This window comes from Trachypithecus francoisi, unplaced genomic scaffold (genome assembly GCF_009764315.1).
Source record: "Trachypithecus francoisi isolate TF-2019V2 unplaced genomic scaffold, Tfra_2.0 Contig00888, whole genome shotgun sequence".
In the NCBI taxonomy this organism is placed as follows: Eukaryota; Metazoa; Chordata; class Mammalia; order Primates; family Cercopithecidae; genus Trachypithecus; species Trachypithecus francoisi.
The window spans coordinates 8,400-31,757 of record NW_022680969.1 but is presented as its reverse complement, the minus strand read 5'-3'; the positions used below and the strand labels follow the sequence as shown (position 1 = coordinate 31,757).

Genomic DNA, 23,358 nt, shown 5'->3' with positions numbered 1-23,358 from the left:
TTATTATTATTATTATTTTTTTTTTTTGAGACGGAGTCTTGCTCTGTCGCCGGGGCTGGAGTGCAGTGGCCGGATCTCAGCTCACTGCAAGCTCCGCCTCCCGGGTTCACGCCATTCTCCTGCCTCAGCCTCCCGAGTAGCTGGGACTACAGACGCCCGCCACCTCGCCCGGCTAGTTTTTTGTATTTTTTAGTAGAGACGGGGTTTCACAGTGTTCGCCAGGATGGTCTCGATCTCCTGACCTCGTGATCCGCCCGTCTCGGCCTCCCAAAGTGCTGGGATTACAGGCTTGAGCCACCGCGCCCGGCTAAAAATTATAACATGTAGAATTATATATAATGATGAAAGTGAGCACAAGGTACTTTATCATGTCATGACCAATATGACAGACTGAGTCAAGTAATTAAATGAACACAAAAAAGTTCTTTCTATTAGATAAAATGACAGCTATTCTCAGTATGAAACTTTCATTGAAGGTTGAAGAAAAAATGAAGAAATGCAGAAATAAGAAAATGGAAGTTTCAAGAAACGTCCATGCTGATGACAGTGACCATGATAATGATGTTGATGAATTAATTCACAAAATAAAGAACAGAAAACCTGATAATCATCAATTTCCCAGGAAGGAGCATGACCAGTTTGATAGGTAATCCTATAGCAATATTTAACAGCAGATCATTGTTAATTGTTCTATAAATGAATTCTAATTTGGGTTAATATATACGATTAACAAATTTTGTAATTTTATGAGGAATAAAATGGAAATTAACAAGCAATGAGATACGGTCTTTCCAATATATTGATGTTTTATTTAAAAAATAACTAGACAAATGTGAAGAAAGATATGCTCTTATACACTGTTGCTAAATGAAATTGGTAAATCTTTATTGAAGGATAGTTTAGTAGCATGCATCAAAATTTTAAATATGTCATTTCATTAACCTGACAGCTTTACTTCTGGGACTAGATTCTACAGGAAAATAGGAGTTTACACATACACACAAGCAGTTAAGGTCATTAATTATATGTTATATATGTGATATATCATATATATCACATATATAACATGCAATAGGCCCATATATGTGTGTGTATAGTTATTTCTTTATATGAAATTATTGCATGCATACATATATATGGTAAACTTTCATTATAGCATTGTCATATCAAAATGTTTGAGATTGCATAAAAGTCTATTAATAAGGAAATAAATAGTCATACCCATAAAATAATGTAGTACGCAACCCTGTTATAAAAATGAAGTTGCATTTATAGTGTAGTGATTATTTCACCAGTAAAGTATCTTTAAAGCATTTGGTTTGATAACACATCTTGTATTAGTCTATTTTCATATTGCTATAAAGACACTACCTGACACTGGGTAATTTATAACAAAAGAAGTTAAGTTTAATTGACTCACAGTTCCTCATGGCTGGGGAAGCCTCAGGAAATTTACAGTCATTGCAGAAGGCAAAGGAGAAGCAAGCACCTTCTTCACAAGGCAGTGGGAGAGAGTGAGAGCAAGGAAGTCCCCTACTTTAAAACCATCAACTCTTGTGAGAACTCACTATCACAAGAACAACACGGGGGAAACAGCCCTCCCACCAGGTCTCTCTTCTAACAGGTAGGGATTACGATTTGAGATGAGATTTTGGTGGGGACACAGCACCAAACCATATTATTCCACCCCTGGCCCCTTTCAAATCTCATGTCTTTGTCACATTTCAGAACCAATACTGCCTTCCCAACAGTGCCCCCAATGTCTTAACTCAGTCAAGCATTAACCCAAATCCAAGTTCAATGTCTCATCCGAGACAAGGATGTGAGCCTGTGAAATCAAAACTAGTTAGTTAGTTCTAAGGTACAATGAGGGTACATGCACTGGGTACATGTTCCCATTCCAAATGGGAGAAATTAGCCAAAACAAAGGTGCCATGGGCCCCATGCAAGTCTGAAACTCTACTTGGCAGTCATTAAATCTACAAGCTCCTGAATGACCTCCTTTGACTCCATGTCTCACATCCGGGGCACACTGATGCAAACTGTGGGCTCCCATGGCCTTGGACAGCTCTGCCGCTGGGGCTCTGCAGGGCACAGCCCTTGTGGGCTCCCATGGCCTTGAGCAGCCCTGCCGCTGGGGCTCTGCAGGGGACAGCCCTTGTGGGCTCCCATGGCCCTGAGCAGCTCTGCCGCTGGGGCTCTGCAGGGGACAGCCCTTGTGGATGCTTTCATGGTCTGATGTTGAGTGCCTGCAGCTTTTCCAGGTGCACGGAATGAGCTGTCAGTGGATCTCCCTTTTTGGGGTCTGGAAGATGGTCACCCTCTTCTTACAGCTCTTCTAGGCAGTGCCCCATTGGGAGCTCTTTGTGGGGGCTCCAACTCTACATTTCCCTTCTGCACTGCCCTAGCAGAGGTTCTTCTTGAGGGCTCTGCCCCTGCAGCAGATTTTGCTTGGACATCCAGGCATTTCCATACATCCTCTGAAATCTAGGCAAAGGTCCCCAAACCTCACCTCTTGTGTTCTGCGCACCCGTAGGCCCAACACCACATGGAAGCTGCCAAGGCATGGGGTTTTCACTCTCTAAAGCAACAGCTGAGCTGTACTTTGGCCTTTTTACCATGGCTGGAGCTGGAGCAGCTGGGATGCAAGGTGCCATGTCCCAGGTCTGTACAGAGCAGCGGGGTCCTGGTCCCAACCCAAGAAACCATTTTTTCCTCTGCACCTGTGATGGGAGGGACTTCTGGGAAGATTTTTGACATGCCCTGGAGACATTTTCCCCATTGTCTTGGCTATTAACACTCAGCTCCTTGTTACTTATGAAAGTTTCTGCAGGAGGCTTGAATTTCTGCCCAGAAAACAGGTTTTTCTTTTCTACCACGTAGTCAGGCATCAAAGTTTCCAAACATTTATGGTTTGCTTCCTCTTTAAACGTAAGTTCCAGTTCGAAACCATCTTTGTGACCACATGAATGCTTTTCAGAATAAGCTAGCTTACATATGGAATGCTTTTCTGCTTAGAAATCTCTTTTGCCAGATACTTAAATCATCTCTCTCAAGTGTAAAGTTCTACAGATCTCTAGGGCAGGGGCAAAATGCCACCATTCTCTTTGCTAGAGTATAGCATGAGTGACCTTTACTTTAGTTCTCACTGACTTCCTCATCTTCATCTGAGACTGTGTCAGTCTGGACCTCATTGTCCATATCACTATCAGCATTTTGGTCAAAACCATTCAGCAATTTGCTAGGAAATTCCCAGCTTTTCCCATCTTCCTGTCGTCTTCTGAGCCCTCGAAACTGTTCTAACCTCTGTGAGTTACCCACTTCCAGTCTCTTCCACATTTTCAGATTATCTTTATAGCAGTACCCCACTCTGCAAGTACCAATTCTCCTAAGCAAATTTTGTCAGAATACAATATTGTATGATCTTAATACTTACAGTGTTGACTGAGTTAGAAAAGGAAGCTAGCTACATGCTATGTTGGCACTTTACTTTGTTACCAACAGAATCGTTAGTTATAAAATTGTTGTTTTTCTCAATGCAAAAGTGCTCAAATATTGGACCTTTATAATAATCTGAATATTGCCAAGGGATTGCACATGGGGAACCATAATTTATATAAAGATTTACAATATTGCTAAAAGTTATCGAAGTATATCAAAGGACCTTTGATCTACCAAGCCAGGAGTTGGCCAACTTTTTATGTAACTTTTAGGCTTCATGGACCAGAGGGTCTGTGTTGTTGTAGTCCAACATCTTTCATAGACAATAAATGAATAGGTGTCACTCTGTCACTTGATAAGTGAATTACTGTCATTCAATAAATGAATAGGTTTCCTTGTCATTCAATAAAAGAATAGGTTTCAATGTTACAAAAAAAAAAAAAAAACACACACACAAACAGGTAGTAGGCTGAATTTGGCACACACTATTTATTATTTGGCACACACTGTTTATATAATTTGCTGACCTGTGTGCTTAAAACCAAGGAGCTGCCAATGCAGTGTATGTCCTGTTTAGAGGCACTCTCAATGTATATCATTATTCTTCCTTTGAAAAGTATGAACCACACCATATTTTCAGTAGACTTCATATTGTATAATTTACAAAAATTAAGTTTACAAAATATTTTTGCATTGTCACTTTTTATTCCTGTTACAGAATTGAGTATTTTAGTATGACTAATTGCTTTGTGTATTTGATGAGTTTAAAATGTCTCAGAGTTGGGTGAGTTTTCTCAAGTAAAAAATACTGTCCTTGAAATCATTAGTCTTTCTGTGGTCTTTATAAGCATGATCAAAATAGTAATCACTTTTATATAATCTAGAAATGCTCAAGGGGATTTCTAGTTCTATAATTTTATGGCTTTATTCATTTATACCATGGTCTGGCTTATAAAAATGCCATATGTATATAATTTTTAAAATGCTTAAAGTGTTAAAACATACTATGTAACTAATCATTGTAAAAGGATTGGGAAATACAGTTGAACAAGAAGAATATTAGGTCATACATGATAATGCCACTTAGGTATGATATCCTTGAGATTGAACCATCTGTACTCATGGACTCAACTTTCCCTTCCATTCACTCTTGAACTCACTGTCATAATTTTCACTCTCACCGCTCCTCCAAACTTGTTATTCTCAAGCTTTTCATTTTTTCACTGTGATACATCTAGACATAATTTCTTAGATCTCATTTTATTTAACCTATCAGCATTATTTGACCCCATGGAGAACTTTCTCCTCCATATCACTTTGTTCACTTGGCTTTCAGAATGTCACTCCCTCACCTAGATTTTCCTCCTGCCTTTCTAGTTGTTTTAGTTGTGACATTAGGTTGTTACCTTGAGATCTTTCTTTGTGATGTGAGCATTTAGCTTCCTCCCTGTGATGCAAGGTTGTTACAACATGTGCAGATGAACAGGCCAGGCACAGTGGCTCACGCCTGTAATCCCACCACTCTGGGAGGCTGAGGTGGGCGGACCATGAGGTCAGGAGATCGAGACCATCCTGACTAACACGCTGAAACCCCGTCTCTACTAAAAATACAAACAATTACCTGGGTGTGCTGGCATGCACCTGTAGTCTCAGCTACTCAGGAGACTGAGGCAGGAGAATCGTTTGAACCCGGGAGGCAGAGGTTGCAGTGAGCCAAGATTGCACTACTGCACTCCAGCCTTGGTGATAGAGTGAGACTCAGTCTCAAAAAAAAAAAAAAAAAAAAAATCAATAAGTGATTAATCAAATAAACAGGATTACTCTGTTTATTATTGAGATAATCACATCTCAATAGATTCAGAAATGTCTTTTGATGAAATTCAACATACATTTATGTTAAAAACTCTCAACTAGTTATTGAAGGAACATACCTCAAAATAGTAAGAGCCATATATGACAAACCCACAGCAAACGTCATACTGAATGAGCAAAAGCTGTAAGCCGTCCCCTTGAAAAGTGGCACTAGACAAGGATGCCCTCTCTCACCACTTCTTTCCAACATAGTATTGTAAGTTCTGGCCAGGGTAATCCATCAAGAGAAAGAAATAACGGGCATCCAAATAGGAAGACAGGAAGTCAAACTATCTTAGTTTGAAGATGACATGATCCTATACCTAGAAAACCACATAGTGTGAGCCCAAAATCTTCTTAAGCTGATACAACTTGAGGAAAGTTTCAGAATACAAAATCAATGTGCAAAAATTACTACCATTCCCATAGACCAACAATAGTCAAGTGAAGAGCCAAACCAAGAGCAAACTCTTACTCACAGTTGCCACCAAAACAACAACATAAAAACCTAGGAATACAGCTACGTAGAGAGGGGAAAGATCTCTACAAGGAGAACTACAAAACACTGTTCAAAGATAGAGTTTGAGACCAGCCTGGCCAACATGGTGAAACCCTGTCTCTACTAAAAATACAAAAATTAGCCAGGCATGGTGGCAGTCGCCTGTAATCTCAGTTACTCGGGAGGCTGAGGCAGGAGAATTGCTGGAACCCAGGAGGCGGAGATTGCAGTGAGCAGAGATCATGCCATTGCACTTCAGCCTAGGCCGACAACAGCAAGACTCCATCTCAAAAAAAAAAAAGAAAAAAAATATCATACTGCCCAAAGCATTTGATAGACTCAATGCTGTTCCTATTAAACCACCACTGACATTCTTTACAGAAATACAGGAAACTATTTTAAAATTCATAGGGAACCAGAAAAAGGCGTGAATAGCCAAGGCAGTCCTCAGCAAAAAGAACAAAGCTGGAGGAATCACACTACCTGACTTCAAACTATACTACAGAGTTACAGAAACCAAACAACATGGCACTGGTTCAAAACAGACACATGGACCAGTGGAACAAAAGAGAACCCAGAAATAAGACCACACAGCTGCAAATCTCTGATCTTCAACAAACCTGACAAAAGCAACAAGGACAGGACCGTATTCAATAAATGGTGCTGGGATAACTGGCTAGCCATATGCAGAGGATTGAAAGTTCACCGTTTCCTTATGCCATAAACAAAAATTACCTCAAGATGGATTAAAGATTTAACTGTAAAACTGAAAACTATAAAAACCCAGGAAGACAATCTAGGCAATACCATTCTGGACATAGGCACCGGCAAAGATTTCATCATGAAGGTGCCAAAGCAATTGCAACAAAAGCAAAAATTGACAAATGGAATCAAATTGAACTAAGGAGCTTGTGCACAGCAAAAGAAACTGTCATCAGACTGAACAGACAACCTCCACAAGGGAAGACGTTTTTGCAGACTATGCATCTGGCAAACGTCTGATATCTAACATCTGTAAGAAACGTAAATACAAAAGAAAACTCCATAAAAAGTGGGCAAAGGACATGAACAGATACTTTTCTTTTTTCTTTTTATTTTAGTCTTGCTCTGTCTCCCAGGCTGGAGTGCGGTGCTGTGATCTTGGCTCACTGCAACTTCCTCATCCCGGGTTCAAGTGATTCTCATGCCTCAGCCTGCCGAGTAACTGGGACTACAGGCATGCCCTACCACACTCTGCTAATTTTTGTATTTTTAGCAGAGATGGGTTTTTGCCATGTTCACCAAGCTGGTCTCAAACTTCTGTTTGAGGCCAAGTAATCTGCCCACCTTGGCCTCTCAAAGTGCTGTGATTACAGATGTCAGCCACTGCTCCAGGCCAAGAACAGATACTTTTCAAAAGAAGACATACACTAGATCAACAAACATGGAAAAAAAGCTCAACTTCACTGATCGTTAGAGAAATGCAAATCAAAACCACAATAACATGCCATCTAACACCAGTAAGAATAGCTATTATTAAAAAGTCCAGAGCAGGCATGGTGGCTCATGCCTATAATCCCACCACTTTGGGAGGCCGAGGCAGATGAATCAGGAGGTCAGGAGTTTGAGACCAGCCTGACCAATATTGGTGAAACATCGTCTCTACTAAAAATACAAAAATTAACCTGGTATGGTGGCACTCGCCTATAATCCCTGCTACTCAGGAGGCTAAGGCAGGAGAATTGCTTGCACCTGGGAGGCAGAGGTTGCAGTGAGCTGAGATCATGCCACTGCATTCCAGCCTGGGCGACAGACTGAGACTCTGTCTCAAAAAAAATAAGGTACAAAAATAACAGATGCTGGTAAGGTTGCACAGAAAAAGGAATGCGTATACATTGTTGGTGGGAGTGTACATTATTAGTTCAGCCATTGTGGAAAACAGCGTGGCATTTCCTCAAAGACAGAAGTACCATGCAACCTAGCAGTCTCATTACTGGGTATATACCCAAAGGAATATAAATTATTCTGTTATAAAGACACATGCATGCATATATTCATTGCAGTACTATTCACAATAGCAAAGACCTGGAATCAAAGTAAATGCCTATTACTGATAGACTGTATATAGAAAATGTGGTACATATACACCAGGAATATTAGGTAGCCATAAAAAAATGAGATCATGTCATTTGCGGGAACATGGATGGAGCTGGAGGCCATTATCCTTAGCAATTTAACACAGTAAAAGAAAACCAAATACCACATGTTCTTTCTCAAAAATGGGAGCCAAATGGTAAGAACACACAGACACATTGAGAGGAGCAACACACACTGGCACCTTTTGGAAGGTGGAGAGCGGAGGATGAGTGGAGGTAAAGGATCAGGAAGAATAACTAATGAGTACTAGGCTTAATACGTGTGTGATGAAATAATCTGCAACAAACCCCCGTGACACAAGTTTACATACATAACAAGCCTGCAGTTGTACCACTGAACTTAAAAGAAAAGCCAAGGTTAAAATCTTACTTTAAAAATATTGCAAGATTCAGAAATTGTTACTTATATTCAGAAATGGAAAAATAATATGAATTCATCTGCTATCATATTACTTGAAAATAAATATTACTTTCATAATGTATTGTGAAACACATATTTGGAGCCAGAGTTCTTGGGTTTGAATGCTTAGTCTGCTATTGAACAGTTTTATGTGTTTGGGCAAGTTATGTGGCCTTTCTGTGCCTAGTTTCTTTCTTTATCAAGTATCTAGCATGTTACCTACTTGACAGAGTTGCTGGGAGGATTTAAGTGACGGAAATACGCACAGTGTTAGAATAGTACACAGTACTCGCACAGTGTGTCCCGAAACGACTAGCTAATGTTATCATTAAAAAAGGGATTCTGTTACGTAAGTAATATTTATCAAATAGGTCTTAGTACCAGTGAAACTTTGTTTGTATTGAAAAGGGCGATGAGAGAAAACCCCAGGATACATATTTTTCTATCAAATACTGCAAATAATGTGGTTTTTTTCTGTCTTTGATGATCAGAAAGCTTGATTTAAATTTAATATTTTGACATTAGTATATTTCATTTGTCCTGTAGCACCACCCTTTCCATTTATAGTTTTCCCCCTTTTTTTTTTTTTTTTTTTTTTTTTGAGACGGAGTCTCGCTCTAGCCCGGGCTGGAGTGCAGTGGCCAGATCTCAGCTCACTGCAAGCTCCGCCTCCCGGGTTTACGCCATTCTCCTGCCTCAGCCTCTGGAGTAGCTGGGACTACAGGCGCCCGCCACCTCGCCAGGCTAGTTTTTTGTATTTTTTTAGTAGAGACGGGGTTTCACCGTGTTAGCCAGGATGGTCTCGATCGCCTGACCTCGTGATCCGCCCGTCTCGGCCTCCCAAAGTGCTGGGATTACAGGCTTGAGCCACCTCCCCCGGCCTAGTTTTTCCCCTTGTAAAAAAATGTATTTTGCATCACCTGTAAAAACATTACCTGTAAACATTATGAATAAGAGAAATTACAAATACAGAGGTTTTATATAAAAAAGTTTTAGATATTCTTTGTATTTTACGTATTTACTAATTGCCTGATTGGAATTTTTTGGTTTTTTTTTTTTTAGGCTTGCAAGGAAAACCTCTAATGAAAAGAGCAAGGTATTGTAAAAGTAAATTGTCAAGGATGTTGTTGAAAATCCCTTATAAAAGATCATAATAAAAAAGCAGAAAATCTTTTCTTGTAAAGACATTGACTTTGATAAAGCAGCATTAACCATTCATAAAAGCACCCTTTTAACCAAAGTCAGTTATTTTAAGAAGTACCTGTGTTTTTGCTCATATAAAAAGATGGATAATTCCCACTGGTGTATATTTAGTATATGCTATAAATATGTTGAGGGCATTTTGAAACAGTGTTATTTATTTTATAGGTTAAAAGCCAAATATATTTCAGGGATGACCTTAATGATGTAACTGGGTCATCTAAAAAAACTCAGAGGATGATGACTTGCCTTACTCTGATGATAAGAATTTTATGTTACACATTGAACAGCATGGAATGGAGTGTAAAGGTAGGACCAACGCATACATATAAGGCTCTTTCCCTATCCTATAGTAATGTATGCAGATATTGCTTAGCACTGTAACATAGATGTGTTATAGGGATGCTCATCTTGGAAGTATGCTTCTTGTGAACATAGAATGAGAACTACTGTATCTTGTATACTGTTAGCCAAAGAGCTGTGATCATTCCACTGTACCTTTCTCAGTGTGAATGACACTCTTAAATCTATTTGTTGACTCTGCTTCTCTTCTATGCTTCACACAGGGTCAGGTTATCATTATCTCATACCTGGAATACTGTGATAACCTTATTTAACTCTTTTCCCTACTACCCCACCTTCCAAAACCATGGTCTATTCTGCAATCATAATTATATACATTTTTAAAATTCACATCTGATCATGTTACCTGTTTGCTTAACACCCAGCTGCCACTTATCATTGCTATAAGGTAAAGATGACAATGCTCTAGCTTTATACTACTTCATTTCACACCTTGTTTCTGTGTCACAGCCAGTGCCCAGGTGTTTGCTCCTACAATCAGTAGCTTCAGGGAGGTATAACTGATACATTAAAGTGCACATATGTAAAATGTGCAGTTGGATAAGGTTTGACAGATACATACACATGTGAAACTGTCACCATAATCAAGGTAGTTATCCATAACCCACAAAAGTGTCCTATGCAGCTTTATGTTCCCTTTTTAGAAAAAGCTGCCAAATTGTTTAAAAAAAAAAAAAAAGTGTACCATTTCCATCTCATCAGCACAACAGGACAGTTGTGGTTACTGTGTTGTCACACTAAGTATTGCAGTATTTATTTGTAGCCATTCTTATGGGTGTGGTTAATATGCATGATCCTAATGACTAAACATGTTCACCTCATATACACAAACTTTGTTTCATGCACAAAATTATTGAAAGTATTTTTTTAATTACCATGTCTTTGTGAATAAGTATTTTGTGTTTAGACATGGGTCCTATCGCCAAGATATTGCATCATGTATATGCAAATATTCCAAAATCCAAAACCTGAAACACTTTTAGTCCCAAGCATTTTTAATAAGGGATATTCATCCTATACTAGTGGCCAACTGTTTTGGTTACTGTTGATGTATAATAATTGTTGAAGTTGATTTTCTCTTCTTCGTTGTGTTTTGCCTATGCTAGTTTTACATTTCCACATGAACTTTAGAATCAGCTTGTCAATTTAAAAAAAATTTAGAATCACCTTGTCATTTAAAATGTCCAACAAGTGCTGGCTTGTTGGACATTAGGTTAGAATTGTGTTGTATTTATAGATTAATTTATGGAGAGTGGACATCTTAACAATAATGAATCTTCCTACTCTTTAAAAAAATGGATGTCTGCATTATATGTCATATTTAATTTTCTCAGTAATATTGTGTAGTTTTTAGTGTGTAAGTCTTTCTATAGTTTATCACATTTATCTGTTTCAGTTTTTGATGTAGTTGTAAATGATATGCTTAAAAATTTAATCTGATTGTGTATCATGAGTGTATAGAAATACAGTTGATTTTTGTATGTTGGTTTTGTATACTTCAATCTTACTGAACTCACTTATTAGTCCTGGTACTAATAATACTCACTTATTAATTCTTGGTAGATTTGATCAGATTTTCTACATAGACCAAAGATTATCAAACCTTTTCTTTCTCAAAGTACCCTCTTATTAAAGACTTGTGGCAAAAGGGGTTTCTCTTGTAGCTGATAGACTCTGCCATTGTAGTATGAGAGCAGCCATAGAACCTGTATGTTAATGAACACAGCTGTGCTCATTGACAAAGACAAGAAGCGGGCCCACAGGTTAGAGTTTACTCAAACTATTGTGTGGTCATGGTTGTGTATAAAGATAGTTTATTTATTTTTTCAACTGGGATGACTTTTATTTCTTTTTCTTGCCTGACTACGCTAGCTAGAGTCTTCAGAACAATGCTGCATAAAAGCAGTGAAAGCAGACATTCCTGTGTTGTTGTTCATCTTCTGGGGAACATACTCAGTTTTTCACCATGATACATGTTAGCTGAAGGTTCATCATAGATGCTCTTTATCTTGCTGAGGAAGGTCCCTGGATTCTTACTTTGCTGAGACTTTTTCATTTTTACAAAATCAGGAATGAGTGTTGAATTGTATCAAATGCCTCTATCTATTGAGATGATTCTATGGATCTACTGTTTTCCGTTGTTACTCTGGCAGATAACAACGATGTTTGAATGTTAAGGTGACCCTGCAGTCCTGGGGAAAAAAAACCCATTTGTTTATGATGTATTGTCCTTTTATTATACTGTTGGATTCAATTTTCTAAAGAAGTTATGATAAAGTGTTTATTGGTTTATTATAAAGAGTTTATTTATTAGACCAGTTTTATGTTCACAGCGAAATTGAGAGGAAGGTACAGAGACTTTTCAAATACCTCTACCTGCACACATATGTAGCCTCCCTCCTTATCAGTAACCCTTCCATAGTGGTACAGTTGCTATAATGGATGAGCCTACATTGGCACATCAGAATCACCTGCAGCCCGTAGTGTGCATTGTACACTGGTGCTATACATCATATGGGTTTGATCTTAAGGTACACTGACATGTATGCGGGTCATATACATTTTCACTTCCCTAAAAATCCTCAGTACTCTGCCTGTGTATCCTTTCCTGGTGTCCCTCATCCTCTGGCAGCCACTGATCTTTTTACTGTACCCATAGTTTTACATTTTCCAGAAAGTCATATAGTTGGAATCATACAGAAAGTAACATTTTAAGGCCGGGCACGGTGGCTCACGCCTGTAATCCCAGCACTTTTGCGATGCCAAGATGGGTGGATCACCTGAGGTCAGGAGTTCAAGACCAGCCTGGCCAACATGGCGAAACCCTGTCTCTACTAAAAATATAAAATTAGCCGGGTGTGTGGGCAGGTGCCTGTAATCCCAGCTACTCAGGAGGCTGAAGCAGGAGAATCACTTGAAGCTGGGAGGCAGAGGTTGCAGTGAGCCAAGCTTATGTCATTGCACTCCAGCCTGGGAGACAGAGCAAGACTCTGTCTCAAAACAAAACAAAAAAAGTAGCGTTTTTAGGTTGACTTGTTTGACTTGGTAATATGCATGTATGGTTCCTTCATGTGTTTTCATGGTTTGATTTGTCATATCTTTTTAGCATGGAGTAATATTCCATTGTTTGGCTGTTTAACCACAGTTTATTCTTTCACCTACTGGAGGATGTCTTGGTTGTTTCACAAATTGATTCAGTTTTTACATTCATGCTCATGAGGGAGTTTTTTTTTAATTGGTAATATCATTGTCTGGTTTTGGCTCAGGATAATGCTAACATTGAAGAGTAAGTTGGGGTGTACTCTTTTTTGTTTTTTTTTTTTTGGAGCGTTAGTATTGAATTGTATTATTTCTTATGAAAATGTTTAGTGGAGTTCACTGCCATAGCTAACTGAGTTTGAATTTCTTTTGGTAGGATGGTCCTCAGCTATGAAGTTTTTTTTTATATTTAGGGCAATTCGGGTTATTTATTGCTTCTTGGTTGAGATTTAGTAATTTTCCCTTTTAAGTAATTTGTTAATGTTATCTATTTTGTCATGTTTACACATAAAAATTATGTCACCTTGTTTTCTTTTTTTGTATCCGTACAGTCTGTAATCATGTGACATTACTCATTTCTGAAATTAGTATTTGTAACTTCTCTTCTTCTGATCAGCCAGGGTAAATAGACATTTCTCACATTTATCAATCTCCAAAGTGTTGGTGTTGCTGATCTTCTTTTTTTCCTGAAACAATAGTATAAGGAGTACCATAGACTGGGTTGCTTAAAACAGTAGAAAATGATTTCTTTTTTTTTTTTTTTCTGAGACAGAGTCTCGCTCTGTCGCCCAGGCTGGAGGCAGTGGCCGGATCTCAGTCACTGCAAGCTGTCCGGGTTCGCGCCATTCTCCTTTCGAGTAGCTGGGACTACACCAATAGTATAGAGACGGGGCAGTTAGCCATCTCGATCTCCTGACCTCGTGATCCGCCCGTCTCGGCCTCCCAAAGTGCTGGGATTACAGGCTTGAGCCACCGCGCCCGGCAGAAAATGATTTCTTAACAGTTCTGGAGTGTGCAGAGTCCAAGGTCAAAGTGCTGTCAAATTTGCTGTGTGGTAAGGAAACTTCCTGGATCATAGACGTGTTCTTTTTCTCTGTATCCTCACATGACAGAAGGGGTGGAGGAGCTCTCTGGGGTGTGTTGTGTAAGAACACTAATCCCATTCATGAGGGCTTGGCTCTCATGATTTGACTACCTCAAAAAATCCGCCCTTGTGATTAGATTTCAGCAGATAAACTTTGGGAACACAAACATTCAGACCACAGCAGATGGTTTGTTTTTATCCCTCTGCTTGCTTTGGGTTTAATTCTCTCATATTTTATTTTTTATTTATTTATTATTTATTCCTTTTTTTTTTTTTTTGAGACGGAGTGTCGCTCTGTCGCCCAGGCTGGAGTGCAGTGGCCGGATCTCAGCTCACTGCAAGCTCCGCCTCCGGGTTCACGCCATTCTCCTGCCTCAGCCTCCCGAGTAGCTGGGACCACAGGCGCCCGCCACCTCGCCCGGCTAATTTTTTGTATTTTTAGTAGAGACAGGGTTTCACCGTGTTAGCCAGGGTGGTCTCAATCTCCTGACCTCGTGATCCGCCTGTCTCGGCCTCCCAAAGTGCTGGGATTACAGGCTTGAGCCACCGCGCCCGGCCTCTATTTCCATTTTCTTAAGGGAGAAGTCAGGTTTATTGATTTGAGACTCTTATAATATTGACATTTAGTGCTAAAAATGTGTATTTAAGTGCAGTTGTTGCTGCATTCTACAAACCCCGATATGTTATTTTTTCATTTTTACTCAGTTCAAAAGATTTTCTTTTTTCATCGTCTCTTTGAACCAGGGTTTTTTAGACGTGTGTTTCTTAGTTTTCATGTATTTGAGTATTTCTTAGCATTATTTTTGTTATTGGTTTCTAATATCATTGATTTGTGATCAGGATATGTACTTTGTATGACTTACATTCTTTGTACTTAATCTTTTTAATGAGATTTATTGTATGGCCTAAAATATTGTCTATTTTGGTAAGTGTTCCATAGGTACTTGAAAGGCATGCTGTTTTTTAAGTCTGCTCTATTCTTGCCAATTTTCTGCCTCCTTGTTCTATCACTTCCTGAGTAAAGGGTATTGGAATCTCAGATTACTCAGAAATTGTCTGTTTCCTTTTATAGTTCTATCTACTTTGGCTTCATGTATTTTGAATTTCTTATGTTATTAGGGGCATAAACATTTAGGATTATTATATCTTCTTGATTAACTGAAACTTTCATCATTATGACATGACCTTATTTATTGCTGGAAATGGTTTTGCTGTGAAAGCTACTTTGATATTAATTGAGCCATTTCTTCTCAGTAGTCTTCTGTCAAGTGTGAGCATGTATCTTTTTCTATTCTTGCGGCCGCTTTGTCTCTTTACATTTAACATACATTTCTTATAGACAGCATGGAGTTGGGTATTGCTTTCTTATCGAGTCTGGCAGTCTGCATTTTATTGAGGCTTGTAGACCAGTTTCATTTATAATGTGATACTCAATATAGTTAAGTTTGTCTGTCATTGTGCTGTTTGATTGCTGTTAGTCTCGCTGCTATTTGTTCCCCTTTTTTTCTGCTTTCCTTTAGATTAATCAGCTACTTTCTATGATTTAATTTTGTATTTCTTTTTTGGTTTATTATATATAACTCTTTGTTTGCTATCTCAGTGGTTTATTTAGGATTTATAGTATATAATTTTAACCTATCACAGTCTACCTTCAAGTAATGTTATACCACATCATAGATGGTATAAGAAAATGACAATGGTACACTCTTATTTATTTATTTATTTTTGTGTTGTTGTTGTTGAGACGGAGTCTCGCTCTGTCGCCCAGGCTGGAGTGCAGTGGCCGGATCTCAGCTCACTGCAAGCTCCGCCTCCCGGGTTTACGCCATTCTCCTGCCTCAGCCTCCCGAGTAGCTGGACTGCAGGCGCCCGCCACTGCGCCCGCTAGTTTTTTTTGTATTTTTTTTTAGTAGAGACGGGGTTTCACTCTGTTAGCCAGGATGGTCTCGATCTCCTGACCTCGTGATCCGCCCGTCTCGGCCTCGCAAAGTGCTGGGATTACAGGCTTGAGTCACCGTTTTATTTATTTATTTTTTCCCAGACAGTTCCTTCCTGGATCTGTGGGAATATGGATTTTGCCAGGTTTAGAATGGTTTTGGCCAATTATTTTTCAAATTTCTTTTCTGTCTTTGTTGTTTTCTATTTGAAGATTTATGTATTAGTTGCTTGAGGGTTTCTCATGGTTCATCATGACAAATTTATGATTGTGATCTGTGTTTATTTTCGATTGTAGTTTTTACCTCTGACATTGTAATTTGCATTTCTACAGGTGTGGTTTGATTTTTTAAAAATACCTTTCATGCCTCCACTTACTGTCTCGAGCTTTAGTTGGGGTACAGTGATTTACTTCTAAACAGAATTCTTTTTGTTCTTGCTTCTAGATCTGGGTAATTTGCACTCCTGAGGCAAGAGTTTTTGGATTATTTATCATCCTGTGAAGTATGAGTTTTTTGGGCCTGGCTCTTGGGTAATGGACCCTCTTCTGGGCACTTTGTGAACACCAGGCATGGTTTCTCCTCATCTTTTTCTATTGTGTCCCCCCACCGCTTGCCACCCCTTGGTCTTAGGAAGTTTCCTAGCACACATCCATTTTTTTCATTATTCCACTAAATACTTCAGAGGGGCCCTCTGCAGATCTCCAGGGCTTGTCTCCTCTGCGGCTTTATCCTCTCCAGTGTTCTGTCCTGTGATTTCTTTCTGCTTTTGTTTTACTAGATTCTTAGCGTCACTGCCCCAGCTCAGGGAATGTGTCAGATTCCACTGTGTTGAAAATCATTGTTTAATATATTTTGTCTGTGTTGGTTGTTTCAGGTAAGGAGGAACATCAGCACCCGTTGCTCCCTCTTGGCTGGAAGCAGATTGCAGCAGAACTCCAGCACATGCAGCAGACTAGCCAGAGTGCTTTGCTTCCTCCTTTGCTCAGCTGCTTCCTTCTCTTTTTTTGTTTCTCAGTGTAGCCTTCTCTTCCTCAGAGAAATATTCCCTGGGCCAACTATAGGTCAGATTCTCTTACGTGACTAAAAAACTATGTGTTCTTATTGCATCTATCTGAATTTGTAATTGTCACGTTTTTTTCTGTGTTCTTTACTACACTTTAAGCTAAACAAGATCAGACGTGTTGTCTATTTTATCTGAAGAGCTTTTTAAAATATTTTCCACATTGCAAGCACTTAATAGATACATATCCATTCAGTGTATGAATGAGTGCCATGTTGAAATGCACAATCCTTTACATTTAAAAACCTACTCATGTATTTTATCTCTATTTTGTTTTCTCCCGGTTACAGATTTTGTTAGCCTATTGAAAATCAAGAATGCAATAGCTGCATGTGAAAGATCAACAGAACATAAAAAATGTAACTGTGAGCAACTTAAAGTAAAATTTCAAAAAATGAAAAATAAGATTAGCATGCTACAAAAGGAACTATCTGAAACAGATGAAACCAAATCACAGTTAGAGCATCAGAATCTTGAATGTAAACAAAAGCTCTGTAATTTCAGGTATCACATTCTAGTTTTAAAGAAATATTTGAACTATTTATACTAAAGATATGTAGGATAATTTTTGTAATAGCTGACTTACCTTCTAGGGTTTACTAGAGAAGAAAACTTAAAATTGTGGAATGTGAAATTTTTGGATAAAATATCACAAGTTCTTAATTGTGAATACTTCTCTAATAATTAATTGCATATTCCTTTAAATCATTATTTTAATGACTATATAGAATTTTACCCTATGGAAATATCATTAATAAATTGAAATTGGGGGTTTTAATTTTTTGTATTAATGCTATAAGAAACATCTTACATATCCATAGTTTTCTACATTTCTATTTCTTTGGATAAATTTTTCAAAATAGAGCTATCTGGTTAGAGTATAGGAGCTTTTTAAAAGAGATCTTTGATTAATATTACTAAGTTGTTTTTAAGAAAGTTTATAATTTATAATTTGAGTATGAAATGTATACTTTTCTCCACCCAGAGTAATTATTTTTAAAATTAACCAGTTTTACCTTTTTTTTTTTTTTTTTGTCCTTTTGAGACAGAGTCGTGCTCTGTCACCCAGGTTGGAGTGCAGCGGTGAAATCTCGGCTCACTGCAACCTCTGCTTCCGGGTCAAGCGATTCTTGTGCCTCAGCCTCCCAAGTAGCTGGGATTACAGGCATGCATCACCATGCCTTTCTAACTTTTTTTTTTTTTTTTAAGTAGAGATGAGGTTTTGCCATTTTGGCCAGACTGGTCTCAAACTCCTGACCACAAGTTATCCGCTGGCTTTGGCCTCCCAAAGTTCTGGGAGTACAGTGTGAGCAACCACGCCTGGCCCAGTTTTACTCTTAATATGCAGTGAATGAAAAGTAAAATGGAAAGTGATTACCGATTAGCTTAGTCAACATCTGTCTGTGCTGCAGAGTTTAAATTAATTCAAACTTCTATGCGGAAGGCAGATATTATTCTTTGTTGTTTAAATATTAGATCTTGTCTTGTTTGAGAATGGATTTTTAAATTGCTTGTAAAATACATACTAATCAACAGAATAAGTCAAAAGTGTTACGAGAAAACGAAACATAAGACGTGTGGGTAACATCTTAGATTCCTTAGCTTAGTCTTGGATTATTGTCATCTGGAGATATATGTTGCGAGAAGACATCTGAAGGTGCTATCTTACAATGTAAATCATGTTTAGGGATACCTGCAATATTTCATGAAGATGAAAATTTATTTCTAGTGAAGGTATCAACTTGTTTATTAAAAAAAAATCTTTTTTTAAAATTAGCTAACTCTAAATGATTCATCCTGACTGAGGAGTAATTATTACTGTGTGAAGAAAAGGTAATTTTTAACTTGTAGCTTTACCTAATAATTTTCAACATCCTTTTCCATAATATTTACTAGAATTAATAATAACAGAAGCTAATCAATTAGCAGGATGTTCATTCCTTACTACCTTTCAATTTATGTATGTTCTTTGGAAGATATCAAAGTGAGATATTAACATGAAAACTAGAAAGAAAAATATTCAAGAACATTGACACTTTATTAGGATAGTAAACCAGCGTGTGAGTGTTTTGTTTTTAAAGGATTTTAAGATAAGTATATTTAACTACAGCTGTATTTTACAAGAAGAAGAAGAAGAAAGAAGAAAGGCTGAAGAGTTGTATGAAAAAGATACGGAAGAGTTAAAAATAATGGAAGAGCAGTATAGGACACAAACCGAAGTGAAAAAACAACTTCAGCTGACTCTCGAATTGTTGGAAGTGGAATTGAAGACTGTAAGAAGTAACTCAAATGAGGTAAATTAATGTTTAGTAAAATTTTACATTTCTAATATTTTATTAATATTACTTAGAATATCCCTTTGACTTTATATATATGATGTAGCTCTAAAACAAGCCCAAATTGTATTTCATCTTAAAAATAAATGAAACTTATAACTACAACTATTTATTATAATCTGGCTTCAAAGTTATATTTTATTTCAGCTCAAAGACCTTTGGAAAACAATGATAACCCATAATATATGCTTAATGATATTTTGTTGATAAGTAATCTGTTCCTAGTGACATAGTTCAGTGTAGTTTTCCCTATTTCACATTAATTACGGTTTCAAACATTGTGAAAAGGAAATAAAAGTTATCATAATAGTATATGATCTCAGGATTTCCTAAGAAGAGCTTTATAAATGTTATCTTCTTTGGTGTTTTGAAAGAAAGGTTTCTATTGTATTTGCATGTCTACCCCATGGAAGTAACTGTGGTCTGGTGGAGGAGCACTAGAAGCAGAGTCAGAGGACCTAGGAAAAATCCAGCAACTTGCTTCTATTTTTGACCTTTCCTTGCAGAATTGTGATAACTAAATGAATTTATTGACGTATGCATACAAAAGTGCTTAGTACAATGCCCAGATCTGTCATTTATCAATACATATCATGGTTAAAAACTCACTCTAAAAATGTAAGAAAAGTAGAATTATCTATAAAATATTCACAGAAAAAAGAAACTTAAGGAATTTGGAAAATTTCATCTGTCCAGATATCTGCAGACCTAAGGCTCTTACTATAGGGAAAGTAAAGGTTAGATGTTAGTGTGTAAACCCAGTTTCTAAATGTAATCATAGTTTTTAATCATTTATGTTTTGGGTTTGTTGAAATTCAGTAAAAGCCTTTTTTTAAAAAAATTCTGAGATTCTTAAGTCATTTCTAGTGGTTTCTTTTTTTTTTTCTTTCTTTTATAGATTCATTGTCTTCAAATACATTTTGAACTTTTGAGAATTTATGCTCTAAAAGTTTGAGGTTTTGATTCAACTTTTTTTTCCAGTTGGATTCCAGATGGCAACTCTTTCATTGTATAAATGTAACAGGTTATTACTTATTTGGTTTCAGAAAATCATAACATGTCATTTTATTGGGTGCTAGCTGAAAGTTTTCTTTGTTTTATTTAGAGTTCTCATACTCATGAAAAAGAAAGAGACCTGTGGCAGGAAAATCACTTGATGCGGGATGAAATTGCCAGACTCAGGCTGGAAACAGACACAATAAAATATCAGAACCAGGAAACTGAAAAGAAATATTTCAAGGATATTGAAATTATAAAGGAAAACAATGAAGACCTTGAAAAGACTCTAAAGCTGAATGAGGAAACATTAACAAAAACAATAACCGTTACAGTAAAGAGCTTCATGCTCTGATGGATGAGAATACAATGCTCAATTTGGAGCTAGAGAAGGAAAAACAAAGCACACAAAGACTGAAAACAGAAATGGAATCATACCCTTGTAGACTGGCTGCTGCCCTATGTGATCACGATCAGTGTCAGTCAGCAAAAAGAGACCGACAGCTTGCTTTCCAGAGCACAGTAAATGAATGCTGTCATTTACAAGAAAATTAATTCTCACATTCAGATTCTTTCTCAGCAACTTTCTAAAGTTGAGAGTACATCCAGTGGCCTGGAAACTGAGCTCCATTATGAAAGAGAGGCTCTCAAAGAAAAGACATTGGCTGTAGACACATACAAGGAGTCCTAAGCCGAACACAGTGTCGACTGAAGAACATTGAGCACATGTACCACAATGACCAACCTATTTTTGAAAATACGTGAGAAAGCAGCAATCTGTAGAGGATGGACTATTTCAACTACAAAGCCGAAATCTGTTGTATCAACAGCAGTGTAATGATGCTCACAAGAAAGCTGACAATCAGGAAGAAACATAATTAATATCCGAGCCAAATGTGAAGATACTGTAGAAAAACTTCAAGCTGAGTGTAGAAAGCTAGAAGAGAACAATAAGTTGATGAAGGAATGCACTCTTTAAAAGAAAGACAATGCCAATGTGAAAAAGAGAAAGAAGAAGGAGAAGTAAGTATCAAGAAAAATAAGTATTTTTCAAACCTTCTGAAGTAAATTTAAAGTCTATTTGGTTATGGCTAAACACTGAATCAAATTGAATATCAAAGTACCTACATGATAAACAGTTCTGCTATATCACCTTAGAAACGTAACTTGTTTCCAGCAAATAAAAGTTAGAGCTAGGAGATCCTTTCCTTTGAGTAAAGACAATGTGACACTTAGCAAAATTTAAGCATTTCAGTTACAAAATTAATATAGACTAACATTTATAATGTAGTCTTAGACTGTTGAAATAATTTTAATTTCTGTATGTTGCCACATTTTAGGATTATGATAAAGCAGATATAAAGAAATATTCATACCTAAAGTGTTATTTTGAAATTGATCCAATTGATTGGATTACTTTCACAGTTAATTCCACATTTCCCAGATGAACTAAAGTGTATTTCCTATTTTAAATTATTCTTCCTCAATAGCTTTTAATGTATCGTAATTGATATAATTTTATTTTTATTCACTGTCAATTTGACTTAAATCTGAAAATAATTCAGTCTCAAATTATGTATTGATACAACCATTCCGTTCTTTAAAGACATCTTTCTTACATTATAATATGGGGAAATGTGATAATGTTAGCCAAAACCATATTTGATTTAATCTTCCCACTGGCATTTATAACTTACTTTCAATTTTTCAGTCATAATATGGTCATAATTTTTATTTCAAGGCTCAATGACTCTCATTTGGATATAATTTGTCCAGTACAAAGATCAGCTTAGCTGTCTGTGATTTATTAGTTTCACATTGGATCCTCATTTTTAGACTAATGAGGGGTGGTAGGAATGGTGGGGATTAGCGAAGAGAGACACCGCAGCTGAGGTCAGGGAGGGAAGTGGAAGCCAGGTTACCTAGAGCCTCTAAGGCCATTGGCATGTTACTTTTCTTCTGAGATGGAAATCGATTCGAATGATTTGAGCTGGTGACTGAATATGTGAGGAACTCTGAGGTTGGTTTGAGCGTCTTATTAAAAAGAGGGAAAGCACTGCACAGTGTAAAATTCACTACCACCAGTCCCACCCACATGCCTGTTTCCTTTTGAGACCTCAGAAGGTTTTTAAGCATTGCACATTCATCAGTGCACTGAATCTGTTGTATGAGTAACACAGCACCAGTTTGGCACAAAATAACACCTTCTTTATCCTTACCTGGATTCAGAAATAAATAGGAATGTGTACACATGAAGAAGAAGAATCAATGTGTGTGGTGATAGTTCTCCAAATGTATACATTAGAGTTACATACTGTTAACAAAATTTAATCATAAGTGATATGTAAAATCAGTAACAAAAATAACATCTTACCAGGTAGTCATGAGACAGCTTCAGCGAGAAGTGGGGGATGCCCTGAACAACAGTCACTGTCAGAAGCTATGCTAGAGATTTCATCACAACGTCACGTTAATTTAGAAGATGAGACACGAGATTCAAAAAAGAAATTAGGCCAGCTGAGAAGTCAAGTATGTATGAAACTTAGCATGTCAACAGTTACTCTGTAGCTGGTTAAATAATATCAAGTGTTTCAGGACACCAGTTTCAGTGGAGAGCTTTCTTTTGTATTTTCATTATAATTAATTTTGTTAAAATTTGATTATAATACACCCATTTCTCAATCTCTGCCGTGTTTTATAATTACAAATATTTTTCTTAGTATTTCCCCTTATGAAAGTTGAGAATTGCACATCATTTCTCACAGAAGATTAGAGAATTATTTTTTTCTTTTCAGTATATTTTTAGTGATTTTTTTCATTGCCACGTGGAGACAAGCCAGATTAATTCAGAGGATAATGTCTAATGGAATGTTTCAGAAAATTTTCTTGTTTTAATCTCTACTTTTCTGTGTGAATAAAGACTTGTGCTTACTTACTTCATGGGTTTCTGGTTAACTTGTACAGAAAGTCCATTCTACAGAATAAATTAGGATTTTGATGAAAATCCTTACTCTGAC

The 23,358-nt window shown here is 37.3% G+C and overlaps 1 pseudogene; it reads left to right on the top strand.

Moving 5' to 3' along the window:
* The first annotated feature begins 351 nt into the window (after positions 1-351).
* On the top strand, positions 352-23,100 carry LOC117089779 (annotated as a pseudogene).
* Positions 23,101-23,358: the final 258 nt, after the last annotated feature.